Source organism: Pygoscelis adeliae, unplaced genomic scaffold (genome assembly GCF_000699105.1).
Source record: "Pygoscelis adeliae isolate BGI_AS28 unplaced genomic scaffold, ASM69910v1 Scaffold582, whole genome shotgun sequence".
In the NCBI taxonomy this organism is placed as follows: Eukaryota; Metazoa; Chordata; class Aves; order Sphenisciformes; family Spheniscidae; genus Pygoscelis; species Pygoscelis adeliae.
This window is the reverse complement of record NW_008824281.1, coordinates 1,115,346-1,122,304: the sequence shown is the minus strand read 5'-3', so window position 1 is coordinate 1,122,304 and position 6,959 is coordinate 1,115,346.

The following is a 6,959-nucleotide window of genomic DNA, read 5'->3' as shown; positions in this document are numbered from 1 at the left end:
TGGGGGTTCTCCTGTTTGTCTCGCCCCCCCCCCCCCAAAGAGGGACATAGCTGCCTGGGCATCTCAGAGGGCCCTGTCGGAGGGCATCCATCCCCGAGCGCTTTGGCCTTGGGGCCACGCCGTGCGTAGCCCCACAGCAGCTGTGGAGAGGGATGCACCCCCCAGCATGGCGGGGGGCTGAGGGACGCAGGCGCTGGAAGTCTAATGGGGATCTGCACCGTGGTTGCAAAATGGGCTCAGCCCATCAGCCTGCAGGCACCGCTCCTGTTCCCATGCCCTTGCATGCCCGTTTGGCTAAATCCCTGAGCGGGACGATCCTGCTTGCCACCATGTCAGCCCAAACGCACTGCCTTGCTTCTGGGAGCCAAGAAGGGCCTGGCCAGAGACTGAGCTATTCCTGCAAATCCTGTAGCAAAGCCCTGCTCACGAAGGTGTGCTGTGCCACTAGGGACGCGGATTCAAGCGTGGGCCTTGCCTGCCATCCACAGTGTGGATGTGAAACACGTCCTCAGCCTGGGTTTAGCCGTAGCACTGGAGCTGGTTGGAAGGAGGGTGCTGGGGCAGGAGTTCAGCCCCTGTTCCCCGGGTCAGGGGACCTGTTCCCCACGTGGGCACGTGCAGGGTCAGCCAGCGCCAGCAGGCAGCTTGTGCTTGACTTTTTCCAAAGAGCAGCTGCGTTAGCAGCCGGTACCACAGTTGGTAAGTCCGTGCATGGGTGGTGGGGCTCAGCATGCTTATGCCTGCTCTTGGGCTGCTCCTTGCATGGCATCGCAGATGTTGTCAAGAAGCTGCAGAGAAGCAGGACGTGGGGTCTGTGATGTGAAAACATCACTCAGCCGGGATGTTTTCTTGGCAAATCTCTCCTACCCTGCAGCATGGGTGCTGTAACTACCCAAGGAGTACGACATGTTCTCCCACTCTCGGCCCTTGCCTGGCTACAGCAAATACGTGACAGTAAAACGTGCTGCTTCTCAAGTTTTCTCTGATTTTCAAGACAGGGGTTGCCTTTTATTGTTACACTTGCAGAGGACCCAACAATGCAGGACTCAGCCTGGCTGGGGGAAGTGTGGGCTCTTTAACAGCAATAACAAATATTGACAATTTTAGTTAATGCTTTGCTTTTCCATTTGTGCCTTTTCATCTTCAGATCTCAAAAACTGGTTTGAAACCATCAATTATGCTTCCTGTTGTCTGTTTTCAACATCAGTGGGGGAGGAAACTGAGGCACAGGTAAGAATGATCTGAAGTCTTCTAAAGCTATTAAGCTGATTGAGTCACCTTGTTTTTGGCCGGTGAATGCAGGAGACCTTGGGTCTCATTTCTGTATTGCCCACAGAAAGCCGTGAAGGCAGTGGGAGCAGGAGGTTGTCAATGTTTTTTGAAAAATGTGCTGTTAAGCTGACAAAAATGTAGACAATTATCACTTCTCAGCTTTGAGGTTAAAAGGAATCCCCCTCCTTACTTGAGTCAGACTTATCATGGGGTCGTTGGCTGAAAAGACCTCTGGAGGTCGGGTAGTCCAACCTGCTGCTTGAGACAGGACTATTAGCAATGCCAGGTCAGGTCAGCTGTGGGCTTTGTTTAGCTGAGTCTTGGGAAAACTCCCGGGGATGGAGATCTCGCACAGCCTCTCTGGGTATTGGATCCAGCATCGCATTATGCTCCTAATGAAGAAGCAGTTCCTAATGTCCGCTCTGGACTTCCCCAGCTACAAAGTGTGGCTCCTGGCTCTTGTTTTACCACATGCACTGCTGAGAAGACTTTTTGTGCATTTGACTGTGTGACATAAACTTCATATTCTAGCATCACCTGAGAACCTTTCATCTGACAAACTCCCTGGCAGTGCACGGTCCCTCCTTTGATCTCGTTCCCTTCACAGGATAAATTGCAGTTTTGAAGTGTTCAGTGTCTTGTACTAAAACTTAAGCTGATTAGCAGGTGTCACATGGTGGCTTTTATAGGTTGTGATGTGTGTAGGGGAAAGGATGGATGTTCTTGTCTGTCCTCTGAATATCTGATTAAATCTTTTTTTTTTTTTTTGCAGGTACCAGGAATCAAGAAATTAGTCCTATTTTTCTGAATTTCTGAGTTTTTCTGAATCTTGGCCTGTATATGGACAGCGGCTGCGTCCTCAGGTAAAGTGTCACTGTTGCAAATTGTCAGTTAGTTCATGGGTGTGAAGTGCCTAAGTAGGCCAGGCCAGCTGTGGTGGTGATGGTGAAAGTCTCATGAGGCAGGTTATATTTCATCACTTAAGTGGATAAAACAGCAAGTGGTTTGCTTGAGATAACATCGGTAATTATAACTAGTTAGACAATGTTTAATATCTAAAGTGTAGCTTTAGATTCTAGGTCAAAATACCAATGCTTGGAGCTCCTGCCCAGTGGTAGACCTGCCTGCAATGTCAGAGCGCTGAAAATTTGGAGATTGCAATTTCAGAGCAAAGGTTTGCGTGATCATTTCTGTGATTCTTGTTACTGTATAAATGCCACATACTTAAAGCAGAGATAAAATCAGTTCCAAGAAGTTTGGTGGGCGTGGGAAGGGCGTAGGAGGAAGCAGAGAAACATGTTTTGGGGAAGAGAAAGGGAGTTGTGTTGGCTGGAGTGAACAAACCCTGTGGCACTGGGCAGCGCTTCCCACAAAAGGCAGCATCTCGTCAGTAACTGCAGCCTTTGTGCAAATGCTGCATCATCAAGACATGGGGCAGAATCCTTCTGGTGATCCCCAGACGTAAATCCTGTCTCCCGTGCCCGTTGGCAGCCAGGAAACCTCGCTCCTCTGCAGCCCTGCTGCTAGCTTACAGCTCTTGTTTCAGCCGTGTCCTGGGGTCTGCATGTGGACGAGGCCTCTCCAGCTACATGCTTCTCAGTTGTCGCAGTCCTGTTTGGATTTCTGTTGAGAGGAAAGCATGCCGGTATGTGGAGGATTTGGAGGATCAGGCCCCCGTGTTGAGTCCCTGCTGTTAGGCCCAATTCCTTTCCCTGCTCTGTGGTGCATCACAGCTCAACATCGTCTCTCTGGGGACCAGAGGTCACATGTGACACTGAAGCACCCCATCTGCTAGCGTTCATCTGCTGCGAAGGAAATGATCGTGTTGGTCTTCCATGGCATTTACTCCATTAGTAACCTGCCATGATGCCATGGTCACCTTCCCCGGGGCAGACACAGGCACGAGAAAAGATGATTCAAGGGTGAGGCATGCGTTGCTTTGATTTCTGTTCCTCAGTTAAGTCAAGCAAAGCCCTTGGGCTTCCAGCAAACTGCTTGAGAAGCTCTGTACTGTTGAACTCGGGTGTTCCTCTTTTAGGAGCTGCAGCGCAGTGTTGTCTGGAGCCCACTGAGGGGACAAGTCAGCCTGTGGTCTTTGCCATTCGTTGCTGTGCAAGGTCCACAAGATGTTTGCTGACAGCCCCATCGGTCTCCACTGCCTGGAGACTCTGCTTTCCCTTGTTCCTGTCTTCCTCTCCTCCGCCATTTCCCCTTGCTGGGAGTGAGTGGTCCTTGGGGTAGCAGTGGCAGAAATAGTTTCAGCTGATAACATCAACTCAAAGCGTTCTTTCCCGCTCATGCTCCAGCTTCCTGTCAGCTGCAGCAGTTGTTGGTGCTCCTCGCAGCAGCCTTGTCCAAGGCCACAGTCTGAAGGAACATTGGGTGTCCTTGAGCTGGTCCTGCAGCGCTGGGTGTCTGGTTCCGGAGCGGAGTGATGGAGGCACGGCTGTGGCAGAAGACGACTCCTTGCCGGATCCTGTCCTACGCTACCCATCTGTTAGTCTCTTTTACCAGTCTTTGCACGACAGTCTCCGAAGGTGATGGCCTTCAAAGTGCTATGGCCTTCTGAAAACAATTCTCCAGTGAGGTACCAAAAGCTTCAGCCCAGCTCTTGCCTCCCAACAAACTCCCCCTGCTCTCTCCAAGTCTTCAAAGCGCCTTCCTAGTTCAGGGCATGCTGCAGCTCTCTGCTGCCCTCAGCCTGCAGCAGCAGAAACAGGACTTGCGTGTCTCCTGCTGCCTGGCTGCCCATCTCACCTGGAGGGTTTCCCAGCCCCTGCTTCCCTTCCAGCAGCTTACCTACCCTAGCGTAAGGCGGCTCAGGCAGGTTCCTGCCCTGAGCCCCAGCCGGCTTTGCCCTCACCGCAGGGAACAGCCTGATGGGTTCTTGGCTGCTCTCCCAGTCTTCCAGTTCACCTTTCTGCTGGTTTTCAGACTGCAGGCTGGTTTTCTACACACCCGTCTGCTTCTCCCTCTATCGCTGCACTCTTGCCTCATACCTTAGGTAGTGGTGGGGTGAGTTAACATAATGCTGGGGGTTTTTTTTGATAGATGAGAGAACGGATGTCATCCGGGCCGGCTAAGTGTGTCCTCTCCATCTCAGGCTATTGCTGAGACCCCTAGTCTCGCTCCCCAGTAATCAGAAACACAGGCTTCCTTTGCACTCCCCAGTCTTGGAGTGTGGCTAGCTTTACCCCAATTATGTTGGAAATTGTAGGAGCATTAAGGAGGGCAGCATTTGTCCTGGACTCCAGCATCATCTCTTTCATTTTGGTCTTCTGAGAAGTGGTGAAGATCTCATACAGGACAACTGAGTGCAAGATAAATAACATGTTTTAAGGGTATTTGCTTAACCTGTTGTCAATATCTATTGTGCAGCCAGTGGTATCACTAAGGGCAAGTAAGCTTTTCCCTAGGGAAATTGGAAGAATCACAGGGCCTCTCCGCTGAAGCAGCAGAGAGACACTGCTTCTTGTTCAGCTTCCGTCTCCAAAGAGCCTTGCATGGAGGGAGAGGAAAACGAAATCCGGTGAGTTGCTGTTGCTGGATGCAGCGTGACTCTGTATCATCCCAATGCATGCGGAAACTTCAACCCACCCACTGAGGCTGCTTGGCCTTACCTACGGGCCCTGCTGTTTAACCGAGGGGAGAGTCTCTCGCTGTGTTGCATGTGACGTGACTGAATCATCACTAGTCCTTGTGAGCAGCTACACAAAGAATACATATTTGCACACGTAAAAGCATAAATGTTAGCACCTGCAAGGAAGGCCAAAAAATGGTTAAAAGCAGTATGTTCTAGCTATCCTGATTTTCTCTGACCAGCTGTCCCAGTTCAGGGAATCCTGGCTCTCGGAGCACTTCCTACGGCTCAGGGGTTTAAGCCATACAATGCATCATGTGCTAGGAGAGAAAGATAGTGCAAACCCCAGGACAGAGATGGCAGAATTTAGTTATGATGTCACTTAAACACTAAGAGGAAGAAGGTTCAGCGAAGTGACGGAAGTTCATGGGTAGTAGAAAGTTAAGGCTCTGGGTGAGAACATGAGAACTCTGTCCCCAGCTCAGATAGTTTTGCTTTGGGACCCATGTTTTCCTGCCCTGGTTTCCACACCTGAGCATTGATTTCCAAGCTCGACGAAAACCAAACTATTTCTCTTAGAAAAGGTGGAAGACAGAATTAAGTTATTTGCACATCACACAATGATTTTTTACGAGGACATTCAACTATTAGTGATGGGCAAGCCATTGAATAGCTAGCTGGGGCAAAGGCTCAGTTCTTGGCATTTTTTCCACCTGTGTCAGGTAGAACAGTCTGTCTCCCTTACCTGGACTTGCATGTGTCCTTCTTGATTGCCAAGGGATTCCTGCAACAGTAAATGCATCTTCTCTATAGCTGGGATGATTTCAGAGCCACAGCAAGTCCCTCGGACAAAGCAGATGTGGCCTCTTTAGCTGGTGAGCGTGGAGGGGACCCAGGGAGGTTAGCTGAGGGAGAAGTCAAAGGTGCACATTCCTGAACCCGGCTCGCTGCCTGCAAGCTAAGCAACTTGCTGTTACCGTGAGCCTTTTAAACATTTAGGGTGTTTGTACCTCTTGTGATGCTTCTTGTGGTTTTATGGGACCAGCCCCCCTGCTATTTTTCCCAGAAAGCACTGTGAAGGCATTGTAAAGGATGGGCGGTGAATCATAGTAACTGTTACGGGGAGACTGTGCTGCCTACCCAAGGATAAATTTGGCCCCCTTGGAACTGATAAGACCGGCTATCAGTTCTTCTTCATCCAAGGCTTGTTTTAATGATGTTTGTCAGCTGGTAGTTCTTATGTGCACGCCTGGACGTTCGTTTCTCCTAAAACCTTGTGCCAAGACTTCACTTTGAACAGTATTTCCAGGGGCTGGGAGACTGTTAAGGGTTCTGTCTTGCTAACTGCATCTTTTTGCAAATGAATGCAACAATGCTTTAAGTTTTCATAAACTGGACTGGATATCCCTGCTGGCAGGAGAACCGAGATATTGTTTCCGCACAGCATGGGGCATTCACCAGATGGCAGAACAGTGTTTTCAATCAGAATTGTCACTCCAAAGAAAAGAAATGCCTCAAACGATCTGAAAGGGAGGAAACTAAAACTCATCAGCCTCTTAGATAACTGCAATATAACCGAGTCATGTTCTTTTTTTCTGACAGTCTATGGAAACCTGAAGCTCCCAGGGCTTTCTCTCACTGACACCAAGTTCTCTGTAAGTTACCCTGGCAATGTTCTTGTTTTAATAGAAGAGAGGACCTTAAAAGGAGACCGTATATAATTTAACCTGTAACGAAATCAATGTTCCACTGCTAGAACGATCTAGAATTGAGCCCTACTTTAAGTGATTTGTAGACCCAGCTGAACAGTGTGTAGGACGCAGCACAGTTTTTGCAGTATGTGGATTCACTGAATGAGTAAAAGTTTCTCTAGAAAGTGGGCTTCTTGTTTTCTGACTCTGATAGTTCTAGGGACGCTACGAGTCATACGCAGCAACTGGCTGGAGCCTTTTCCTTGAACAGTCCGTGTCTTACAGTAAGACTGCGTTGCCTGCGCTGTGATGGGAGCTGCCGAGGGTGAAAGGACGTATGTGTATTACACACTTGGAAACATGTATATATAGTTCTTAAATGGACATGAGACGGGACCTTAATGGGGCAACAGTAG